At 50.8% G+C, this 25,198-nt stretch overlaps 1 pseudogene across 2 annotated transcripts in view; it reads right to left on the bottom strand.

The window, feature by feature from the left end:
• Positions 1–25,198, bottom strand: part of LOC144755514 (histone-lysine N-methyltransferase SMYD3 pseudogene) — a 72,909-nt pseudogene that overhangs the window by 6,784 nt on the left and 40,927 nt on the right. The window contains exon 1 of one of the 2 annotated variants that reach the window (XR_013594917.1): positions 13,257–13,407. The exons of the other annotated variant lie outside the window; for it this stretch is intronic. The product of XR_013594917.1 is annotated as a histone-lysine N-methyltransferase SMYD3 pseudogene, transcript variant X1 (transcript). Of the gene's footprint in view, positions 1–13,256; positions 13,408–25,198 lie in introns of those variants that run through there. 2 annotated transcript variants of the gene reach the window in all.

The following is a 25,198-nucleotide window of genomic DNA, read 5'->3' on the forward strand; positions in this document are numbered from 1 at the left end:
GCACATGAAGATTTGTATTATGAGAGTATGAATATAGTGCTTGTTTCAATCTGATTGTACATAGGAGAGTGTATGGGAGAGTGTGCACATATGAGCACATCATTGTATCTGCACAAGTAGTTGTGTACACTCAGGTGTGTGCTACTGTGCATGTGCCTGTATGTGCAGGAGCCTGTATTTGAATACCGACAGGTCCACTCCACTTTTCTTCATCCTGAACTCTATCCTGAGCTCCATTTATGTGGATAGCAAAAAACACCTGTTATTCAGGACCAATATATACCAAAAGATTTACAAATAAACATGTTCTGTGTTTATGCAAAAAGTGTGTGCATGTGATTAATTGTATTTGTGGGCGTTCGTGTTTGTTTGAGCCTGTCCGTTTGTGTCACAACAAGTGGGGCAGCACCCAGATGTTAATAATGAGTGCACTGGCAAAAGAATTAGTTTGTCAAACATTGATGACAATCTTAATGACTTCTGATTTTAGGGAGCTTGGTCTGATGGAACCTCTGTGCCAGTGCCACGTGAGCGGTCCTCAAACGCCTGCCCACGGTACCCTGGGCACTGCGAATGCTGACTGGGAAAAGCAAAGTGACAGAGCTGATTTATTGGTAGAGAAAAGAATAAAAATCAAAACAATGATCTACAAGAGTGCAGGTAATGAGCTCTGGCATAGTGACTAGTGGCTCTCTCTGGCGAGCTTGCTCCTCTGCAATAACAACATATTTTTTTAGGTTACCTGGTGTTGGAGGATGCAATACATTTACCAAAAGTTGGCAGATGTCCGCCTACTATATTTAAGTGCATACAAATGTATGCACTCCAAGTAGGGCAACCAAGACTTCCACTATTTTTGGGAATTGTCCTTCATCTGCCTAACAGAAAACAAGCATTTGCAAAGCAATAGGTCTCGCATTTGCAAGAGTTTGAGCTATTGGCATTGTAAATGACAATGCCTTTATTTATGTATTTAGAAAACCTGCAAGTAGTGATTAAATACGCACTTTGCACTTATAGTCCTTGCTTATGAGAAGCAAGGCTGCCAGTAAAAGAGACAGTTACTGCCAGCCTTGCATCTCGTAATCGAGGACTATAAGTGCAAAGTACGTGTGTTTAAACACTACTTGCAGGTTTTCAAAACACATAAATAAAAGGCAGTCATTTACAATGCCAAAAGCTCAAACTCTCGCAAATGCGATGTTAAAAGTTAGATTGAGAATGTCAACATTATCGGCACCATCTTGCTCTCCTTGGGCCCATTCGTGCGCGTAAGCAGCAGCCATTTTGCACGCCATGGCCTCCCTGCCCCTCGCCGATAGCCAGCGTCTCTCTCTCTCTCTCTCTCTCTCCCGACCTCGCAGGCAACCCCCCGCGCGCTGACAACCCCCCCCTCCACTCTCACATGTCTTGGGTCATAAACCCCTCTTCAGCGCGGCTCTGCCTCGGAACCCCATCCTGTTCCCAGCGCGACACTTCCCTTCATTCCTTTCATGGTCCCAGGCCCTTTGATGCAAACCCCCTTTTCCTGTGTGCCCGTTTGTCTTCCTCGTTCCCAGGCCACCACCTAAGCTCTGCGGATACTGTTTATTGCCCCCCCCCCCGTACAGTAGGAAGCTTCCCTCATTAAAGGACCCTCGAGTTGATCAAAACCCCCGCCCTATGAGATCCGATCAAACCCCCCACATTCCGTGAATCGGCGGAATGTCCCGCTGCGCGATAATCATCACCTGTTGTGACAAGGGTGGGGACTTCAACTGTAACTGTGTGTGGGAACGGGCCTGAAGGGGAGATTCGGAGGATATCCTTTCCGTACATCAAAGCATTACCAAGAATGTGTTGTATGTAATAAAGCAATAAACCTGTGTATAAGAGGCCAGGCCTCAGAGATGCGGGTAGAGCACCTCGTGACGATACTTGCTGTCCGAACTGATGTGTTCTCCTCAGGAGATTCTGAATAAAAACCCTTGTTTCCTGCCTTCCAGTCTCCAGCGCCTGCCTCTTCATTGATTAATATCTTGTGGGTTTAGGAGGCGACACCGCCGGGCAATACTTAAGGATCTTTTAATCTGGTTGGTAGCCTGACCTTTAACAATTGGCGTCCCAAACGTGGGGCCCATCAGTGACTCGTGGATCCAGTGGGAGAGGTCCTGACGACAGAGTGAACGACTGCAACGATCGCGCCTGTCCGATAGACCCTCGTCTGACAGCCGATCATCCGAACTTCACTGGTTCCGAACAGACCTCTCTCGAGTGATCTACGGTCCTGACTGGGAACCATCAGGAGTGCCACGAGGAATACGAGGAAAAGAGGACGATCGGGCGCTGGATTCGGAAGACAAGAAACTGTCCATGCGGTCCGGGTAAGGTCGTGTAAACACGACGAATTGCGAAATGGTTATTTGAATTGTCCAGAAAATACTAGTATTACTCTTTGTTAATTTATTTGGAGATCCTCTGTCTGCAAACGGAGAAACAACAGGCTCTCCCTTTGCAAACAGTGGAGGATAGGTAATGCAACTGTCGTGTCTATCTTTCTCCCCCACTGATTAATTACTTGAAACTGAACTATTGTTCACAGACTGTTTTCTGGAGATTCTCTGTCTGCAAACAGGAAAGAGCCCCTCTCCCCACCCTTTTTACAGATAGTGAAAGGGTAGGTAACGCAGACCTTTGCGAGCCTACTTATTCTCCCCACTGAATTGTTTTTTTATTTTTATATTGGTTCATGAGGTATTCACTGCTTGCAAACAACGTAGAATAGAAATATTCTGTCTAGTCTTTGCACACAGTGATAAGATAGGCAGTGCTGACTTTTTGTCCCTCGTTGCGAGCCGTCATGTCGGTCTTCTCCCCACTGATCGGTAGCCTGTTTAGCCCGGACCGCTTATTAGAGATGAACCATCCGGCTCCACCGGAAGGCACCCCTAATAAGGACATGTTCATGAAGCATGGATTGATCGCTATAGCCTATAACAAACTGTGGCATAAATATACGAAAAAGAATGGAGAAAGTCAGTGGCCACTGATAGGATCCTTCGATGATGACAAAATAAACGTGCTAGAAACAGCCCTAGGTAAAAATAAGACAACGCCCACCATGCTTGATAGTTTCGGCATGTGGCGCAAAGAAACTGAACAACATAAAAAGGAAAATTGAGAGTAGGTTGGAAAAAGAGCTGCGAAAAGCAGCCCACCTAGCTGCTCAAAAGCTAGAAGGAGAGATAAAGGAAAGAGAGAAAGCCAGACAGAAACTAGAAATGGAAACATCAAGCCAGTGCCCGGTTAGAACGCCCTCCATGCTCTACCCTGATTTATCCTCGAGACAAAAACGAGCGAGCGATGATCTGCTGTTAGGCCCTCCAACCATCTACATGCCCCCTCCATATGCCCCTTCCCAACCCTTAGCACAACACCCACCACCCCCAGGTGCAAATGAGGGTAGTGCCACAGCTTCGGCCCCCATGGTCTCTGTGCCGGCCGAACCTCTTGTACCAAATACTCTGCAAACAGCAACGTTGGGCGACCCTGAGACCCGAGGGACCGGTTCCGCAAGAATAAACAGACTAAGCAAAGATGAGCGAACAGGGATCGACAAGATAGTAAGAACCCTGGTAGAAAGGAAGGAAGGTGAAGAGTACATCACGGATATGTTTAAATCATATACAGGGAGTCACAGACGACACTTTACTGTACGACTGTGTTACCATGTCTTGAACGCATACGAGGACCGATATCGAGACCAAGGTCCCGAGAGCCTAACGACTCTGTACCGGAAGGTCGATATCGGGGATGAGGGCGAGTGTGATGTGACGGACCTCCTTACACGTACGCTTGAGGTTTTCCGCCACCTCACTGAACGTGAATCGGGAACTAAACCCACGACATCCGTGGCGACCGAACCACAAACTGAGCAACCTAGCGCCATGATGCCAATACGAGAGGCTGCCCCTTACTGGGTGCCCCCACGAGGTGCAGGGACTCACGATGATGCAAACCACCAAGATGCAAAAGGAAGAGTAGTGTACAACTGGGTCTACCAGCCATGGGACCGACAAGAGATTCTGACATTCCGGAAATCTCTACCCGACCTACGTAAAAACCCCACTGCCTTCTATACTGAATTGGGTACAGCCCTAGGTTCAACGATTATGACCCTGGCTGACATCGACTTGTTTTTCGGGTTATGTCTACCAGCTGATGTGTGGAAGCAAATCCGGAAAGTCGACCACCATGAGCTGCTCGGGCATACCTGGACACAATTCGAGGAAATCGATAAACAACGAGGACCGGGACAAAAGCCTTTGAAATCCATTTTAGACCTCCCACATAAAATCGTACAGAAATTGAAAACCCTGATTCCAGAAAAGAAAGTGGACTGGTCGATAGTAACGGCCTGTCGCCAGAAACCCCAGGAGGATGTATCGGAATACTTCTCCCGGTTCGAAACGGTGTTCTCCGATTACAGCGGCCAGGACATGACCACCGCAACCGGACACCATCTGTTTGTCCAGAATTATGTTAAGGGTCTGTCATCCGAGGTCTCCCAGAAACTGCAGGCTAGCGAGAGTAGTTGGGCAGCCTCCAAACCTACGGCTATCCTCCAGATGGCCCAATATTATGAACATCAGAAAAATGAAAACGATAGGGCAACCGAGAGAAAGAAGAAGGATTTGAAAGAGAGGGTGATGATAGCCCAGCTGCAAGGGGTGACTATAGGACGAGACCAATACCGGGGAAACTATCAGACGAACGCCCCTAAGTCCCAAGACCGTACTTCGACTCCCCACAGTGGACGTACAGACATTAGAGAGGACCAGTGTGCTTTCTGTAAAGGGACTGGCCATTGGAAATCCCAGTGCCCAGTTCTTCTGGACATGGTCAGAAACAAAGACCCCAAGGACATAGCAAATGGGCCGAGAAATAAGGGACAACAGCGAGGGCCCCCAAATGACACGACTAACGACAGATCAGGTAGACCAAATACATTTGATCGACCCAGGCAGAACCAATACCAGCAATCTGACTATGATGACACCCACAACTTTGCATAGGACTGCCAAGGGCAAGGGAGGGATCCAGTCGAGCTCTATGTTGACCAGCAAGGCCCTTACGTCACTGCTAAGGTCCTGGGTACCAAGTCTCCATTTCTGGTAGACACTGGCGCAACACGTAGTGCGTTATCTAAACGACTGATTCCGGGGGCACCCTTGTCTGGCTCACTTATAACATAGACAGGTTTCGATGGAACGCCCTCCACTAACCCTTTGTCCGCCCCGATCCTCTTTGACGTAGAAAACAACACCACTGACACCACGTTTTTGCTTTCCTCCAATAGCCCTGACGCCATTATGGGACTTGACCTATTGAAACACTTCCGAGCGACGATTAGATGTTCTCAAGACGGAGTTCGAGTTTTTCTTTACGACAACCCTGTCCTGCTTAGACATTGCCCTCCCCGACGCATGTTTTCCATCACCGACACTGACACATCCCTGCTTGACACTCTGCCTCCATATCTATGGGCCAAGACGGATTCGGACGTAGGGCGCATGTTGATCGACCCAGTGCACATTACTGTCCGACCAGACGCAACTCTCCCAAAACTTCCACAATATCGGATATCGCCCGAGGGCGAGAAGGCATTGGTAAAAATTATTCAGTCGCTAGTCGACGCCGCAGTGGTGGAGGAAGTAGTTAGCAACGTTTGCAACAGCCCTATCTTGCCCATCATCAAGAAACAGGGAGAGGGAGATGAGAAAGCATACCGTTTTATCATTGACCTTCGAGAGATCAACAAAGTGGTGGTACCCCAGTACCCTGTGGTCTCGGACATCACCACCATCCTGACTTTGATTCCTTCTACTGCCACCACCTTCACTGTCATTGACCTCAAAAATGCATTCTTTTCCATCCCCATCCACCCAGACAGCCGATACCTCTTCGGCTTCACCCTAAAAAACCGCTCATATAGGTTCTGCCGAGCACCCCAGGGCTACACAGAAAGCCCTAGCATCTACAGCCAGGCCCTCAAGAGACAACTAGATCAAGTCCAGTTACCCGGAGGAGTGGTGTTAGTGCAATATGTCGATGACATCCTCTTAGCAGCCGACACCACTCCATTAGCAGTCACAGCCACCATTCAACTCCTGCACTTCCTTGCGGAAAATGGCCACAAGGTCTCCAAGAAGAAGTTGCAATTCTGCCAACCCCAGGTCACTTACCTAGGCCACCTTTTGTCCAAAGAAGGAAGAAAACTCACTCCTGATCGAATCCAAACCATTCTAGATACTCCTGTCCCTAAGACCCAGAAGCAGGTTCGCTCCCTATTAGGCCTCACCTCCTTCTGCCGACAGTGGTTACCAAACTTTAGCCTCGTTGTGAAACCACTGCTTTCTCTGCTAGGTAAAGACGTCCCTTTCCCACTCCCTTGGACCCCTGAGTGTCAAACCTCCTTCACGGAACTACGAGATGCCCTTTGTTCAGCCCCCGTCCTAGGTACCCCTGATTACAAAAAGCCCTTCTCCCTTTACACTCACGAAAGGGAGGGGTGCGCTTTATCTGTCCAGACCCAGGCCATTGGCCCTAAGCAACGACCGTGCGCTTACTTCTCTGCCACTCTTGACCCTGTAGCCAGAGCCTTGCCTGCCTGCCTTCGAGCCGTAGCTGCTGCTGCGATCTCTATCCGACAGAGTGAGGGGATCGTACTCTCGAATTCCCTCACGGTACTGGTACCCCATGCAGTCGACACCCTCCTGAACCAAACCAAGACGCAACATCTGACGAGTGCACGACTGACTGGATACGAACTGACTTTGCTTGCACCCCATATCGCCCTGAAAAGATGCACCACACTGAACCCGGCAACTCTGTTACCCTTGCCAGAGAACGATCCCAACGTGCACCCTGTACATGACTGCGTGACTCTTACGGACGAACAGACTAGAAGTAGGGTTGACCTCAGAGACACGGCTTTCCCTGACCCTGACGGAGAGCTGTGGGTGGACGGTTCTTGCATCAAACTCCCCGATGGCACCACTTCCGCTGCCTATGCAGTCACCACGGCCCGAACTGTAGTTGAGACAGCCCGTATCACGCAACGATCTGCCCAGGCAGCGGAACTGATTGCCCTGACCCGAGCCTGCATCCTGGCAACAGGAACTACAGCGAACATTTACACCGACAGCCAGTATGCCTTTGGGGTGGTTCACCATTTTGGGCTCCTTTGGAGGGAAAGGGGATTCTTGACCTCACACGGCACCCCCATTTTGCACGGGGATCTAGTCTCCGCCTTGATCGAGGCCGTCCTTCTCCCCAACAAGCTTGCAGTCGTCAAATGCCAGGCACACAAAAAGGTGACAGACATCATTGGGCAGGGAAATGCGCTAGCCGACATCACTGCCCGAACGACAGCTGAAAATAGGACGACAACACGTATGTACGTGACCAGGTCACAAGCAGAAAAATGGACTGACGCTAGAGACACTATTAGAGACATTCAAACGGCTAGCACACAACACGAGTTGACTGAATGGACACGGGTGGGATTAAAAGACGATGAAGGCTGCTGGCGGACAAGAGACACAAACAAATGGTTGCTACCTGATTCATACCTAATTCCCATACTGGCTATGGCACACTCCCCTGCCCACATAGGATCAGCCCCCATGATTGAACTTGTCTCCAGAGTTTGGCACAATGATAAAATCACAGATTCCGCCAAACGTCTGGTCCAACAATGCTTGATATGCCTGCAACACAACCCCGGGAAAGGAACTGTAGTGCCCCGGGGAGGATTTGGGGTCCCAAACCACCCATTTGAGGTCCTGCAAATGGACTACATCCAGCTAGATAGGTGCCAAGGCCTGAAATATGTACTTGTCGTGGTGTGCGCCTTTAGCAAATGGGTGGAAGCATACCCAACCCGTGACAACACTGCTATGGCCACCGCAAAAGTACTATTAAAGGAGTTTTTCCCCCGTTACGGCCTTTGTCGTATTTTATGGAGCGATAATGGCCCCCACTTCATAGCCGAAGTCATCCAGTTCATCTTAAAGGGGTTGGGCATCAAGCAGAAATTTCATGCAGTCTTTCACCCCCAGTCCGCTGGACTTGTTGAGCGACACAATGCCACACTAAAGCTTAAACTGGCCAAGATAGTAGCTACCACGGGTCTGAAATGGCCAGACGCCCTCCCACTAGCATTGCTATCGATGCGTTCCACCCCCACCAGACATCACTTAACCCCTTATGAAGTTGTTTTCGGCCGACCCATGAGTATCTGGTCTGCACCAAAGCCAACTTCCATTCATGACGTCCCGGACGTCCTAATGTCTGATTATCTGTATAAATTGACTGAAACTCTGTCTGTCATTCATCAGCAGGTGCAGCAGGCCATCCCCGATGCTTCCAGGGGTCCGGGTCACGCCATCCAACCCGGGGATTTCGCGCAGATCCGAAACTTTCAGCGGACGAAAAGTTTGGAACCCCGGTGGACGGGCCCCTGGCAAGTGTTAATCACCACCCGGACGGCTCTTCGTGTGGAGGGGAAAAGGCATTGGCTGCACGCGCACCACTGTAAGAAGGTCTCCCCGACCCTGGCCACGGCAGAAAACATCGGCGACCAAGAAGAGCTCCTGAACAAGGACCGACCGTCACTAACCTGCTATCCTGATACCGAAGCACTTGAACTTTCCAAATTCTCTGATCCCACTGTGCCATCCAGAGAAGGGTATTTCCTGCGTCGAAAGGAGGGAGCTTCGGCTAAGTAGACCACAAACTAAGTTGAATCTCAAAACGGTGACCCAAAGCAATCAAGGGTTGTCTGGAGAGAAGCTAAACTAAGTCTGTGGTTCTGCCCACTACCGAGCACCTTGAAAATGAAGATGATGGAAGCGCCAGATAAGAAGATGATGGAAGCGCCAAATAAGAAGATGATGGAAGCGCCAAATAAGAAGATGATGGGGACAACAGGAAATACCCACTACAGAAACCCAAGAACAGACAGACTCCACAGCTCAAAGACAATTGCACTCTTCATCGCAATCCTTTTTTGCTTTCTCCTCATGACCACACTCTGGATTGTGGAAGAAAATGCACCTGCTCATGAGACATTCCTGACCACTGCTCAGCCTATCACCGCGAAGGAACATTATCTGATTTCGCTCTCTCCCCAACTCAGAGAGAGGCGAAAGGAGTTTTGGAATAACTCTTTCGTACAGCTCCTTCACCAGCACAATCTCGCCACCAACTGTTGGATCTGTGGGTTGCTACCCCACGCCACTGGACACTCGATACCATTCATCCCCTCACCCTTCTCGGTTCATGGCTCCTGCCTTGCTTGGCTGATCCTCCTGCAAGAAAGCTATAAGGACAATGCCACCTCCAGCAGAACCGTAACGCCTTTCTCCCACGGGGTCCGGCGAAACAAAACAAAGACACACTTCTGCCCACAGACCTCCAACGACTCCATCCACATGGACATCCCTGCTAAAGAACGAATTGAAATGCAGGTGTTCAACAATCCAACCAGACCCACCTTCTCCTACCTGCGGAAACGAACGGCTGCCACTCTGACTGTGGCCCTATCAGTCATCAACGTCACAGGCCACATGTGCATAGAAGGACATGGGACACAGCTGGTGGGCCGCAGCGCGTGCCGATTTACCCGAACTTTGGACACTACGGATCCACCTTCCTTTGTGTCGTCCCCAAACATGTATTTCGTCTGCGGCACAAAGGCCTACACCTGGCTCCCCAAAGGCTGGGAGGGCACTTGTTTCATCTCCTTCGTCCTTCCTCCGACTTATGTGGCCCCAGCGAATCATCATAGGCAAAAACGAGCCAAGGACATTGAGCAAGCCGACTCAACAGGAGCACAGTTCCTCGATGCTATGAAGGGACTTGTTCCTCTTTGGGGCCCGATGGCAAACAGCCGGGCCATCCGACATTTGACTCAGGCAGTTGAGACAACAATGAATATCACAGCTGGTATCTTTGCCAACAACACCGCCGAACTCCAAGCGGTCCACTTGGTGGCCCTACAGAACCGCCTTGTCCTAGATGTGGTTCTTGCGGACCGTGGTGGAGCATGCCGCATTATTGGGTCCAGCTCCTGTACATACATACCGGACAACTCGCCCTCAGTGTACAAAGCCATCGAACATCTTCACAGACTCTCTTCGGAAGTCCACCAGGAACAGGAAGAATGGTCGCTTGGTGGTTGGTTCTGGAACACCGTTAAGAACTGGGGCTGGAGACTGTTCACCATTATCCTAATTCCTGTAGTAGTAATATGTGGCCTATGCTTAGGAATTCAATGTCTGCCACCCCTGTGTTCATTATGTGCAAACTGTATTTGCCCTAAGGCCGTGGACTTTGGAAACGAACGCATGGGAGCATTATATGATGCCGAGGTTGGGAATTTGATGAAGATTGACATTGAGTAGGCAAGTTGGCTAGATATGTTGAAAAGGGAGGACTGTTAAAAGTTAGATTGAGAATGTCAACATTATCGGCACCATCTTGCTCTCCTTGGGCCCATTCGTACGCGTAAGCAGCAGCCATTTTGCACGCCATGGCCTCCCTGCCCCTCGCCGATAGCCAGCGTCTCTCTCTCTCTCCCGACCTCGCAGGCAACCCCCCGCGCGCTGACAACCCCCCCCCCCTCCACTCTCACATGTCTTGGGTCATAAACCCCTCTTCAGCGCGGCTCTGCCTCGGAACCCCATCCTGTTCCCAGCGCAACACTTCCCTTCATTCCTTTCATGGTCCCAGGCCCTTTGATGCAAACCCCCTTTTCCTGTGTGCCCGTTTGTCTTCCTCGTTCCCAGGCCACCACCTAAGCTCTGCGGATACTGTTTATTGCCCCCCCCCGTACAGTAGGAAGCTTCCCTCATTAAAAGGACCCTCGAGTTGATCAAAGCCCCCGCCCTATGAGATCCGATCAAACCCCCCACATTCCGTGAATTGGCGGAATGTCCCGCTGCGCGATAATCATCACCTGTTGTGACCAGGGTGGGGACTTCAACTGTAACTGTGTGTGGGAACGGGCCTGAAGGGGAGATTCGGAGGATATCCTTTCCGTACATCAAAGCATTACCAAGAATGTGTTGTATGTAATAAAGCAATAAACCTGTGTATAAGAGGCCAGGCCTCAGAGATGCGGGTAGAGCACCTCGTGACGATACTTGCTGTCCGAACTGATGTGTTCTCCTCCGGAGAGATTCTGAATAAAAACCCTTGTTTCCTGCCTTCCAGTCTCCAGCGCCTGCCTCTTCATTGATTAATACCTTGTGGGTTTAGGAGGCGACACCGCCGGGCAATACTTAAGGATCTTTTAATCTGGTTGGTAGCCTGACCTTTAACAGCGAGACCTATTGCATTGCAAATGCTTCCTAGGACTTGCGCCTTATTTCTTGCACAAGTTGGTGTACCCATTGGCTGAACTGCTTCCAGGAGACACTAAGGGCAGGAGGCATTACAACAACAGGGGGCACTTCAAGAAGGGGGCAATGAAGGGCTGGAAAGCAGTAACTGTGAGTTAGAACATGTGCAGTGGGTGTCACAGGCATTAATACAAGCGAGGAACACAAGGACATCTTCCCTCAGTTGGGTAGTAAAAGGCAACCCGAGATGTGGTGCTATGTAGAGCACACAAAGCAATGGACATGTATGCCAGGGGCAATTGGGATGCCGTGTGAAAGAAGCACGCAATTGTCAAAATATTGACAAGGTGGAAGCAAAATAAACAAGCAGCTCCTTGCCCAATCCAATGAAAAACAAACCAGTAATATGTGCATTTCAAAGGTCCCCGATAAACAATTTGCTTGCAGTTTGTTCTCAGGATGGCAGCGTCTGATTGTAATAAAAAGGATCACACGAAACAGATTCTTTTGAAATATGGCTTCAAACCTAAGGCATGGCCGAGAGATAGGTTACCATACTCCGGAAGGTCGACTCCCTCTGTCCGGTACTGGCGCACCCAGGGCATCTTTGGGGACTGGATGGGGACGAACAACTCCTGTGTAGCTGTTTGCCATTTCTGATGCCTGTTTTGCCACCCTGCTCACGTTATCAGTCTAAGTACGGTGTTTGATGGTCATAATGTCTTTAATATTTGCTACTTTGCGTAACGTTTTGATTTTAAGGAGAGGATGTGGCCTAAGGCGAGAGCGGTGACACTCATAAGGAATGGCCCCATATTAACGAGAAGCAGGAGCCCTGCGAGAGGCCTATTGTCGCAGGTGAGGCCCCGTCCGCCACATTGGACTCCGACGTACAGACTGCGGGTAAAGTCACTGCCGTGGGACAGGAGCTGCTACCGGAGCCCCAGATGAGGTGAACTGGGAACACGGGCACGGTACGCGGCTAATCGGCGAGCCGTGCCCCCTACGTAGGACGGCCTGTGGGAGAGGAGTCACGTCGTGGCCGGTGGGCAGAGCTCCCTACGGCCGAGCCCGAGTGGATTATCGGTGGAAAGCTGCCTCCAGGCACGCAGAAGTGAGAAGCGCAATAGTAGCCCGGCAAGGAGCAGCGTGGCGAGTCCCTGTTGGGGAGAGACGCCCAGGGAACCGAGAGAACACCGGCACCCTCAGGACAAGCCAGCGGCTGGGAGAGGCCTAAGCGTTGGAAGCTGCTCGCTCGTATTGAAGCAACCGCACTCCCCGTCCTATATAGGAGGAGGACTGACAAACAAGCGAAGAAGGCGTTAATCGCAGTAACGGGACACAGTGCAGTGAGACAAGCGGAGGCCCTGCACAACCCCAAAAACAAAAAAGATGTTTAGGCTTGCACCCTATTTCTTTTAGAAATATGTTACAACTTTGTAAACGAAACTGTCCAGATTTAGATGCCACCATGACTCTCTGTAATAATCAACATGTGTTACCCATTGGGGCATTGTTGACGTCACCACTTTTTACCGTCCACCAAACAAGAAGTTAATGTGCCCGCGATTAAAGTGGTAACTTCTTCCTGCCATTTCTTTAATTGTTCTTCTATAGCGAGTAGATACTTGTCATATTATTAGCTATTTTGGCTTACTTATTTATCTCTTTAGCACAGTTTTTACCTAATTTCTGTGGCATACAAAAATGATCAATACTATTACTGCCTGCATGACACTGCATCTCTCTACTCATCGTCCGCCCCCCCCCCCCACCCCACCGCACCCCACAAACGTAAGATCTCGATCTCTCAATAAGATGCTAACCCCACCTGCCTCACTCTGCCCTCCCTCCCCAAGCGGGGCTCACCTCACTATATTTTGTCATATTGAGCTGGCGTTGGTGGTTTTGAAATACCCGACCATCTCACGAAAACCGACTCCAGGCGGCAAAATGTCACGTTTGCGTTGGGACGCAAGAAACGAACTTGCCAGCTCCCTGGTCGGTTCCTCCCTTCTTCTGCCTAGAGCTCCCGTCCCTTGACCCTCATCCCACCTCTCGCGAGCGTTCTCTGCCGTTTCCGCTTACCTTCCTGGTCTCCCGCCGCCTTCGCTCGCTGTCCTCCGCTGCGCTAATGCGAAGAGAATGAGCCCCAGTGGCCTTATTAATATAGTAAAAATACAGCCATAATGTCACACTAAATGTATAACTTGAGGCGCTCCGACGCCCTTAGGGCTTTTGTGCTTCATAAACTTCCAATAACAAAAATAAAGATGCCTCTAGGTGTCTCTGTCTCTTCTCTGCCTCTCCACCCTCTCTCCGCCATCTTTCATCTCCACCTGGCTCCCTTTCGAGTAGTCATAAATAATGCAGTAAGTTCAGTAACACCACGCCTAAGGGTTTAGATGGGCCCTTGCAACTCAAAAATCATACACAATTACACCACATATTGCAAAATATGGCATACGGTGTGACGTCGTAGTGTCAGCTGCATCCTGAACCACAAGGCGTGTGATCACAGCAGTTTGGTAGAGTTCCATGACTTCCATCCCCTGAGAAGGTAACTGCTCCTTGGTTTTGAAAGGTACCTGTTTGTAGATAGATAACTGAGAAGGGCAACCGATACATCAAAAGCAGAATTCAAAGTATCAGTATAAAAGCATTTTTCGAGAAGCTGCGATTTCAGGGAACACTTAAAAAGCCTGAAAGAGTTGAGCAGTCTAATGATACTGGTAGGCAGCTCCAGATCTTAGATGCATACCCAAAATAAAATAAGGCATTGCAGGATTTGATCTTAAACCCTTTCCACTGTGGGCGATAATTTGATTTTTTTTTTTTGGTAGAGTTTTATATAGCGCGAACTAGACCCGAACCGAATCAGGTATCAGAGCGCTTTACATAGCACAAGTTACGTTTTTTACATGAGGACACTCACTTTCATTTTTAGGCACGGGGAGATTCAGGGGCAGATTTATGTTAACTGGCGCATCCCCAGGGATGCGCCAGTTAATGTGCGCCACAGTGCGCCACAGCTCCGCCACCCATGGTGCGCCGCATTTACAATGAGACGCACCATGGGGCAAAAACGGCACAGATGCGTGACGCATCTGCGCCGTAAAGGTGGCGCATTGCTGGAGTTGCGTCGCAAGCGCGACGCAGCTCCAGCAAGGCGCTGGGGTGCCCCATCTTCACAATGCTGCGTCAAGACCTATGCCTGCTTCAAGCAGGCGCAGGGTTTTGAAGCAGCATTGGCCTGAAAGTGACTGAGTGAAATCTTATAGATTTCACTCAGCCACTTTCAGGAGGCGTTCCTGCGCAGGAACGCCCCCCCCTGCGCAGGAACGCCTCCTTATGGCGCAGGGCTTTACAACGTGACGCATCTCCTAGATGCGTCACGTTGTAAATAGGACGCATTGTTTGCGCCGCCGTTGCGTCAAATAAAGTGACGCAATTGCGGCGCAAAGAGGAGCAAGGGCCTCATAAATCTGCCCCTAAGTGATTTGCCCAGAATCACAGGAGGTTTTGGCGTCGTTACCGAAACTCGAACCCAGATCCCCAGGTCCGTAGTCGAGCGCCTTAGCCGTTAGGCCAACTCCTCTCACAGTACTTCTCTTACATACTTCTTGACAGAAGTATGTAAGAGTAGTGCCTTGTGTGTTAAATAGTCAGTTATATGAATGCACCTTGCTTCGATCTGGAGTCACTTTAACGAGATGTAGGCCAGCCAGAGAGATATGGTCATGTTTGCCAGAGTTAGAGACAAGCTTGGCTCTAGGATGAAGAAAGCCTTAATGAAACAAAACTCTTATCATTTAGTTGTAGGAAAGATTTGCAGTTTATGAGAAGCATGAGTAGGAAAATACTGTTTTGGCTAAATTTTTAATGCAAGTTTCACGGTTAAGGGCCTGATTTAGAGTTTGGTGGACAGGCTCTCCATCACAAATATGACAGCTGTCTAATATATATTGATATATATTGTTATATGCATTAGCATCTAATTTTTTGCAGTTTTATATAGTGTGAATTTGGCTAGAATAGATCAGAGCATATTACATGGGGAAACAGACGGAACACCGTGGGCTCAGCGATCTGTGTTCCGACAACGGAAGCGCTACCACGCTTGCTTTAACCAAGCATATGCAGGTAGCATGAAGGATCAGGGCAACCAAGGGACGTGGTGAGATAAGCAGGGCTGGGTAGTTTGTATGGGTTGGAGAGTAGTTTTCAGGGCTGGGGGAGTCAGGTAAGTTTTACATGGCTGGAGGGGTTCGGATAGTTTCTAGGGTCGGAGGGGTCGGGGCAGTTTTCAGGGTTGGGCAGTTTCCAGGGTGGGGGGGTCTGGGTAGTTTTCAGGACTGGGGGTGTCGGGTTGTTTTCAGGGCTGGGGTAGGGTCGGTGAAGTTTTTAGGGCTTAGGGGGGAGTCAGAGTACTTTTTAGGGCTTAGGCGAGGGTAGGGTCATTTTTAGGGCTGGGGGCAGGGAAGTTTTTAGGGCTGGGGGGATTTTTTTTTAGGAGGGATGGGGGTAGTTTTAGGTATCAGGGCAGGGTCTTAGGGGGCCATTTTAGTGCTCAGGGCGGGGGCTGGGATCACAGTAGTTTTTAGGGCTTAGGGGAGGGCTGGGTCGTTTTTAGGGCTGGAGGCAGGGAAGTTTTTAGGGCTCGGCGGAGGGGATTGGTTTTCAGGAGGGAGGGGGTAATTTTAGGACTCAGGGCAGGGGTCAGGGTAAGACTTACCTTTCAAGTTCTTAACCACAGATATGTCTTTGCCATACATGCCTTAACAACGCACATTTTGTTGTAAAGGCATGCGTGGTAAAGGCATATATGTGGTTAAGACTTTAGTGGTTGAGAGCACATGGAACTGGCATGCGTGTTAAACGCATGCATGGTTCCATCACACAACCATTTCATGAGCACCAGATCACCAGATTAAATTACGCAAGGATAGATTATTTTTTCCTTTCTTTTGGCACTGGGATATTAAGTGAGTAGCCGAGAAACACAGGATCTTGAGTTGACACCAGGATGCCCAGGTCCAAAGTCAGTAACTCTGGCCGTGAGGCCACATCTCTTGCACTTGTAACACAACGAATGAGATAGCCCTCACAATTGTGATGGATTAACCCTCTTCCAGACTCCAAATCAGGACTCATATTTCCTGAAAGCCCACATACTGAATTGCTTTTATTCAGTTCTCTTTTGGATGAAATTAGTTCTAGATAAGAGGAGAAGGAATTCTGTTTCCAACTCATGTAGTTGTAGATGTTAAACTTTTAGCCACCGTGAACACTGACATTTCACTGAGATTACCCGCAGGTACCTTGAAGCGTCAACATTCGAACAGTGGCATCATCACTTCACTGATTTTACAACTCTTTATTCATTCAACGCCAACAATCAGTTTCTCGAGACCCAGTCCTAGTCCTGAGGAGAACCCCCTAGCAACATGGTCAGCGACTAGCTGCCGCCTCCCCCCCCAATCCGGCACCCAACACCCAGGAACGTGGACACGAGACGTCTTTACTTTTTGGAAGGCGGGCGCTAGTCGCCCGGCCGTATTTATTAAAGTATGAAATTAAAAGGTTTTAATTGCATAATCAACAATGAATACAAAAATCAGCAGGACATTTAGTTCACATTCTTATCAACAAGTTTGAGAGCCTGACCTTAACAAAACTCTAATACATGTTGTTCCTAACTTAGACTAAACATCCTAAACTTGATTTTTGTACATTTCTGGCCATATGGCAGGGTCACTACCGGTGTCAGGTCCTACAAGCTGCGCCTCCCCCCTAGAAGTGCGCATGCGCAGTGTTACCCCGGGAATTGCCCGGTCTACGCCCTAAACTCCATTTACCCACTAAAGGAGGGCCCTTACTCTGCGCCGGTGGCGTCATGAGTCCACGCGCGCGGGGTGGCTACCAGCCTAAGGAAAGCGTGAACTACTCCTACCCGCGCTCCTTTGCCTATTACCTTGCCCCTGGAGTTGTGGGAGTGGCCCGCAGGCCCCTCCCCCTGGGCGGGAACCTCCATAGGATGATGCCCGCCCCCTCAGACCTCAAATATGTGCTCACCGATAATGACCTTACCGCATGCCCCATACCTAATAAATACGACGACCTATGGGAAAAATTCTAAAGGACAGCTACACTGGCTAATAAATAACAGTATCAACGTATAGCTAAAAGGGAAAAAAGGCCTAACGACACATGGCATTAAAATACAATTCGCTTACACATGTTACGCTAAATAACAGTATCAACGTATAGCTACAAAGGGAAAAAAGGCCTAAAGACACATGGCTTCAAATACAATTCACTTCACACATGATTTGCTAAAAAGGGGAAAAATCCTAAACAAACGTATCACAAAATACACCAACAGATCCGTCTCTCCTGTGGACCGTACCTTCGAAATTTACCATTGAACCAGACATAAAACTACTCAAAACTTTGTTCCAAGGGATGGTGGGTGGGAAAACAAAGAGGCCCCGAACGCGGGGCACAACGTACAGCGGGGGAGCGTCCAGGGACAAGGGGGTCTCCTGGGCGCTCCCCACCTCTTATTCCCGAGGGGCCGGTTGGCCCCTCCTATCGCCCGCCCCCCCTGACCCGGAACCACTAAATTGGATCCGGGTCAGGACGGCCGCCGGCCAATCGGCGGTGGGCCGCACCCCCGGGGCACGCCCCCACCGCCGAATGACAAAAGGAAATAGGGGGGGGCGGCGGTCGCCGCGCCGCCATGCGTGCGGGGGGGCCGAGGGCCCCCCCTTTTCACATGGTCAGCGACTAGCTGCCGCCTCCCCCCCCAATCCGGCACCCAACACCCAGGAACGTGGACACGAGACGTCTTTACTTTTTGGAAGGCGGGCGCTAGTCGCCCGGCCGTATTTATTAAAGTATGAAATTAAAAGGTTTTAATTGCATAATCAACAATGAATACAAAAATCAGCAGGACATTTAGTTCACATTCTTATCAACAAGTTTGAGAGCCTGACCTTAACAAAACTCTAATACATGTTGTTCCTAACTTAGACTAAACATCCTAAACTTGATTTTTGTACATTTCTGGCCATATGGCAGGGTCACTACCGGTGTCAGGTCCTACAAGCTGCGCCTCCCCCCTAGAAGTGCGCATGCGCAGTGTTACCCCGGGAATTGCCCGGTCTACGCCCTAAACTCCATTTACCCACTAAAGGAGGGCCCTTACTCTGCGCCGGTGGCGTCATGAGTCCACGCGCGCGGGGTGGCTACCAGCCTAAGGAAAGCGTGAACTACTCCTACCCGCGCTCCTTTGCCTATTACCTTGCCCCTGGAGTTGTGGGAGTGGCCCGCAGGCCCCTCCCCCTGGGCGGGAACCTCCATAGGATGATGCCCGCCCCCTCAGACCTCAAATATGTGCTCACCGATAATGACCTTACCGCCACAGGCCAGCATTGTTAACCGACGATCTGGCCCCCCCCCTCTAACCCCTACTTATGGAAGCCTCCTACTCACAAATCCCTCTAGCCAAGCCCAGATATTGTCAGACCACAAGACATTCCCTTCCTGAGTTAAATGAACCCCGTCCCTCAAGTAATACTTGTCGCCCCAGATACATCCATGAGGTATTGACTGTAACAAGGGGGATCGAAACAACCTATCCAACCGTGTGTTGATCCTCTTTACCGAGTGATTCAACGCCCTGACCGAATGTCCCCCCCGCCACTGTAGTCGAGGAATGAGTTGTGACCATACCACTGTGCAACCGGGGCAGGTCCTAGCCATCCAACCCGCCGTTGAAATAATCTCCTCAATCAGAATGCGTCTACCCAGTGTTGCCAAATCATTCTCCCCAAGGTGAAGTATCACCACTGCCGGTGGAGATTGTTGGCGTGCTAGAAGCCCCTGGAAAAATCCCCTAAACTCGTGAAGACACAACCCCCCTCTGCCAAAGAACGTGATGTCCAACCCTAGTTGTGCCGCCCTTTTCCTCTTGTCACCTGACATAAAGACACATTCTGCCCGCTTCACATATGAATGACCAACAATCCAGACATTGCTCTTCATTGTTTCCTGGTCGCCGCTCCGTGCTGATGAATGTTGCCGGTGCCCGACGACAAATTCCTCCCCTGCGTAACAGGTCTGAGAAACTGTAAGAGAGCGGAAAGAAACCAAGCGTGAGCGACATGTAATCATAGCATGTCAATCCGAACATAACGTTTATAGCATTCTGAAGACCACCTCCCAATTGTCTTCACTCTTTCCACTGGAAGGCCCCCCGCCACCGCCTCAGTTGCTGCCCCAATCCTGAAGGAATGAGAGCCAAACTCTTTAGGGTCAAGACCTGCTTTCCTAACCCCCATCTCCAATACTTTCCTGAATTGATACCTGGTCAAGGGGCTCCCGTCAGCGTGACAGAGCAATGTCCTGACCGCTGAGCCTACCAAGAGTCCGAGGAATAATTCCACGTGCCTGACCGGGCAGCACGGGTTGGCGGGGGCCCGTTGCAGAACTATGGTGTGACCCCTAGCCTCCTGGTCTGTTTTAGACTTCTGGATAATCACCCACATGGTGTCCCCCCTTATCGTCACACTAGCCCTTTGCAAGCCGCCCAGTAGGTCCGACTTAGAACCTGCCACAAGTTCGCTAATTCTCAGCGCCCCATAGAATGCCAAGGAGAATGCCGCCCTAAAAAGAAGCACCTCCCACTCCGAGCTACAAACAGTCTCCAGCGTGCCCAGTAAGGCTGTCAGCCGGGCCAATCCAATGGGCTTTCTCTTATCCTTCTGGTGTCCCTGAATACGGCGCCATCCCCTTAAAGCCTTACGTATCATAAAGGTATTAGTGGGATCCCGGAAGCCCCTAGCTTGAGCGAAGAATGACACCGCTGCCCTATGTCTGTTCGCAGCTGCCACCGAGCGCCCCTCCCTATGCATCCATTCTAAATAGGCTGCAAAGCCATCTTCCTCCGCCCAAAGCGCTTCCCACTGTGGCCCCAAAAAGGAACAATAAGACAGAAACGCCCCTTCGTAAGCCGTCTTGGTCCTGGGGGCTAGGCTAGCGACCACGAGGTCCTGTAATCTGGGGCACCAATCTGCCAAAGTGCTGCTGGGAAGTGTGCTGGCGAGGGGTCTGCTGAGGGGAGATGCTCCCTGAAAACCTGCATTTTGAAGCGAGAGAGGGAGTCAGCTGCATTGTTTAGAACACCAGGGACATGTTTGGCCCTAAAATTAGCATTCAGTTTAAGGCACCGCAGAACAATTTCTTTGACCAGCCGAAGTATGAAAGGACACCGCGCCCCCTGCTGGTTGATACATTCTACCACTGTCATGTTATCTGACCAAAACACCACTGATTGGTTACATAGGTGTTCGGGCCAGACCATCAGTGCCACCCATATTGGGAAGAGTTCAAGGAAGCCAATGTTGCTGGTCAGACCCCATGTCTTCCATTCTTCCGGCCACTGTTGGGCGACCCACCTGTTCCCTAGGATGGCGCCAAAGCCCACACTACCGGCCGCGTCAGTCCATAAGCCCAACTCCGCTGATGTTGTGAGCGGGCCGGGCCAGACCACCCTACCGTTAAAATCCTCCAGGAATGCCATCCAAATAAGCATATCCTGGCGAATTTCAGCCGATAGGCGAGTGCGGTGGTGCTTTTCCCTCAGCCCCTTCATCGCGTGAGCGATGGAGCGAGAGAAAGGGCGAGCCATGGGGATGATTCTCAGTGCGAAATTCAATTGGCCTACCACCTCCTGTAGTTGCTGCAGAGTGACCTTCTCCTTGCGGAGGCATAAATGCAGTGCTGACTTGAATTTGTCCACTTTGTCCCTAGGTAATCTAAAGCATCCTTCTAGTGAGTCAATCTCAATGCCGAGGAATTCTAAGCAGGTGGTCGGGCCAACTGTCTTCCCGGGCGCAAGCGGGACCCCAAAAGCCCGCATGAGCACGCAAAATTCCTGCAATGCCAGTGCACACTCCTGAGATCCCGCTGTACCGAGGAAGAGGAAATCATCTAAATAATGCATGACCCGCTGGTGGCCCGTCACTTGTCTCATGGCCCATTCAAGAAAGGAACTAAACATCTCAAAGTAGGCGCAAGATATAGAACAACCCATAGGCATGCATTTGTCCATGTAGAACATATCCCCAAAGGTGAAACCTAAAAGATGTTGATCCGCTGGGTGGACTGGGAGGAGGCGAAAGGCTGATTCTATGTCTGATTTCGCCATCAGCGCCCCGGGTCCCGTGGCCTGTAATAAGTTAACAGCCTGATCAAAAGAGGCGTACTTAACACTACAGATACCCTCGTCAATGGCATCATTCAGTGACGTCCCCCTAGGTGCTGACAGGTTATGAATCAATCTGAATTGCCCCTTCTCTTTTTTGGGGACAACTCCCAGTGGGGAGCACACAAAATTGGGTACTGGCACTTCAGTAAAAGGGCCAGCTATCCTGCCTAATGATAGCTCCTTGTCAATTTTGGCTGCCACCACAGCCGGATTGTGCTTAACTGACAATTGATTTCTACAGTGCGCACTGCCTGTGTATCCCCCGGCCGGGATCCTAAAGCCCTTAGAAAAACCTTCTTGGAGTAGGGTGGCCGATGTGTGGTCTGGGTATCTGTTCAACCATGGAATCATTGCCACCACATCCACTGGAGTGGGGGGGCCTAACCTGTTTGACTTACAGTGGCTTTCCCCTACCCCTCTGACCTGTGTTACCTTGCTTGGACCTACAGGTAGTTTCTGGATGAGAGGGGTGCCCACAGGAGGAACATGCATGTCTAAACTTACACGCGGCCCTTGTGCAGGTGCGCCTATTAAAATCCCAGCACACCCCTTTTTTCTCTGGCCCACCTGCCCCAAACTTCCCAGGTACCTCACTCGTTTGGGGGGGCCGAAAGGGCTGATGCGGTCTAGTGAACACCTTGACCGCACCGAACTGAGGGGGAGGTGCAGTATCAGAGAACTGTTTGTGCCAAGCCATGGAATCTACCGTGTCCCATGGCAATGATCTATTGAATTCCAATGCCTTCCTGAAATTGACATCATAACCCTTCCATGCTTCCCCAGAATACTGTTGACTCCACCCCACAATCCTGCTCGAGTAGCATGCCAATGCTGCCTGTAAATCTGGAGGACGCTCAGCTTTAATTGCAGTGAATACAGCCCATGCTTGCATCCAGTTGTTGAGAGTTTCCTCAACCCTAAATCTAGTACACTGCGCCCTCCATTCGCTTGGGAGCATCCACTCTTTTAGTGCTTTTGCCTGCTCCATTTCCCTATTATCTAACAACAAAGAATAAATGTACACGTATTTATCCGCCCAAATCATCTCTTTCACAGCTAATGACACATGCTGAGCCAAATTCTCGCTCCTAGAAGGTAGAACACCGTCCCCTAAGAGTGGCAATGCCACTTCCTTACCAAGTGCAGGCACCGGGGGCGGCTGCCCTTTAACTCCGTCCAGCTGAGGAACACTTGGACCTGCAAGGGGAGAAGATATTGGCAAGGCAACACTGTCGGCGACCGCTGCCGATCTGATCTTTTCTACAAACTTCGCCGCCTCTGCTGCATGGTCTGCAGAATTCGGGAAAGCTCCCCCTTTTTGGAGCCACGGCATCAAGGCCGTTATCTGGGATAACAGTTCAGGGGGCATGGACTCTACATTACCCCCCGGGACAACAGGTACCACTGGGGTTATGCCCGGTGGTACTGGTGCAGTTGGCAGGGCGGGCGCCGGGTGTGGCACTCCTGTGCCCGGGATTGTGGGCACCGGTATCGGAGCAGGCCCAGCGTCTACTGGTTGACCTGTCGGCACCGGCACCACGGGGGCAAGGGGTGTAGGGATAGGTATCTGCGGGGGGGGGACGTCCGCCGGTGGCGCGGCCGGTACCGGTTCTACTGGCCCCGGGGTGGGGGCAGCGTCCCTGGATCTCTTGGACCTAGGTTTCCCGGGTGGGGTGACAAAATCCCCCCTTGGCACTGGTGCCACCCTCTTGCGGATCGGCCTACCGGATGGGCCCGGGGCCTCACCATCTCTCCCATTAAACCGTGCTTCCAGCTCATTAACTTTTCCTAGCTGTTGCTTAATGTCACTCATCTCCCGCATCATGGCCCGCATCATAGCCTCCATGTTGGACCCCCTTTTTCCACCCCGCGGGCCTGGCATGCTGCTACCCCAAACAACCGCAGCCTACTCTCTTAAATTACAACAGGTCAACTATTTGTACCTTTCAGTTGGAGGGTCACCAGGGGGCTTTCAGCACCATGCAACAGGCAACCGCAACACTAGCGGCTTGTCCGCTTATGTAAGGGGGTGAGTAAACCTAATGTAGACCCACCCGGCGGCCACCTGGAGCTATGAGTGCTAGCCCCCCGTACCCCTCTTACCGACCGGTCCCGTGCACTCGCCGGCGATGATGATCCGTAGTCACAGGCCTCCACACGTCGTGTGCCCTGTCTGCGAGTAAAACGTGCCAATAATGTAATTAAGGTTGCCTGAAATTGAAAACAGGTATTAATACCATGTATTAAAGCAGGAAATCGTCCTTGAAAAACCGACTGCGGCTCAGGTCCCCACAACTTTGCGTGAAGGATGCACTTAGGTTATCTCTGTTAAAAGTTCGCCGTGATTGAAACAGGGGCAGATTGTTGAGCAACCGAGTTTTGAATACAAAGATGCAATTGAACACACCAATTCACTATGTCCCTCCTAAGAAAGACCCCACCAATACTGCACCTGTAACTGCCCTGTACTGTACACTTCGCTTAATGATAAACAATATATACAATAGATCAATCAATAAACATTGTACTCCTTTCAATGCTTGTGGAATGGTCTCCCAACCGGGGGCCCTGGGGGCTTGTAATTAACAGCAGTTCCAATCATACACCTCAAGCAGCAGTCACAGATATATAAACCTTAATTCGCCCTTATATACAATTGTAAAACAATTCTGGGCGCCCCCGCACTTATTTATTATACATTCGTACACCTTTGTGCTGATTGTAAATAAAACAGGGCCCTATTATAAATGCATCCACATTCGTAATTATTCCTCAAATGGGGTCTCCCATCCAGGTGCTGCCCTGGTCGACCCTGCTTAGCTCGCTGAAAAACGAAAACACACCAACAATGCCCCAGCAGCCTCTACGTGCAAACTAAATAGACCGGGAGCACACGGGCCCCAGTCGGGCCACAGTCTTTCCCCTCACCACGTTCTCCCAAGTACCTTAAGTGGTCGCCGTGCGTGCCACTTTCGCACCTACTCAAGCCTGGGAAAAAAGGCGCCTCCACTCCCGCCGCCTCTGCTGCCGACTCGCGTCCCTTTAAGGCGCAGATTTTCCCGGCGGCTGCCCAACGACGCTGGTCTTCCCGGCGACGCTGCTGGGCGGCTGCTCGTAGCTCCACGCGGGCTCCCTAAAAAACAGATTAAAAATTCCACCACTGTCGCCTCGCGTCCACGGTGATCTCGGGGTCCGTTTACCCGCCTGAAAAAACAAAGGAAAAGATTAGTAAAACAAAGAGGCCCCGAACGCGGGGCACAACGTACAGCGGGGGAGCGTCCAGGGACAAGGGGGTCTCCTGGGCGCTCCCCACCTCTTATTCCCGAGGGGCCGGTTGGCCCCTCCTATCGCCCGCCCCCCCTGACCCGGAACCACTAAATTGGATCCGGGTCAGGACGGCCGCCGGCCAATCGGCGGTGGGCCGCACCCCCGGGGCACGCCCCCACCGCCGAATGACAAAAGGAAATAGGGGGGGGCGGCGGTCGCCGCGCCGCCATGCGTGCGGGGGGGCCGAGGGCCCCCCCTTTTCAGTTGTGGT

Source organism: Lissotriton helveticus, chromosome 5_1 (genome assembly GCF_964261635.1).
Source record: "Lissotriton helveticus chromosome 5_1, aLisHel1.1, whole genome shotgun sequence".
Lineage (NCBI taxonomy): Eukaryota > Metazoa > Chordata > Amphibia > Caudata > Salamandridae > Lissotriton > Lissotriton helveticus.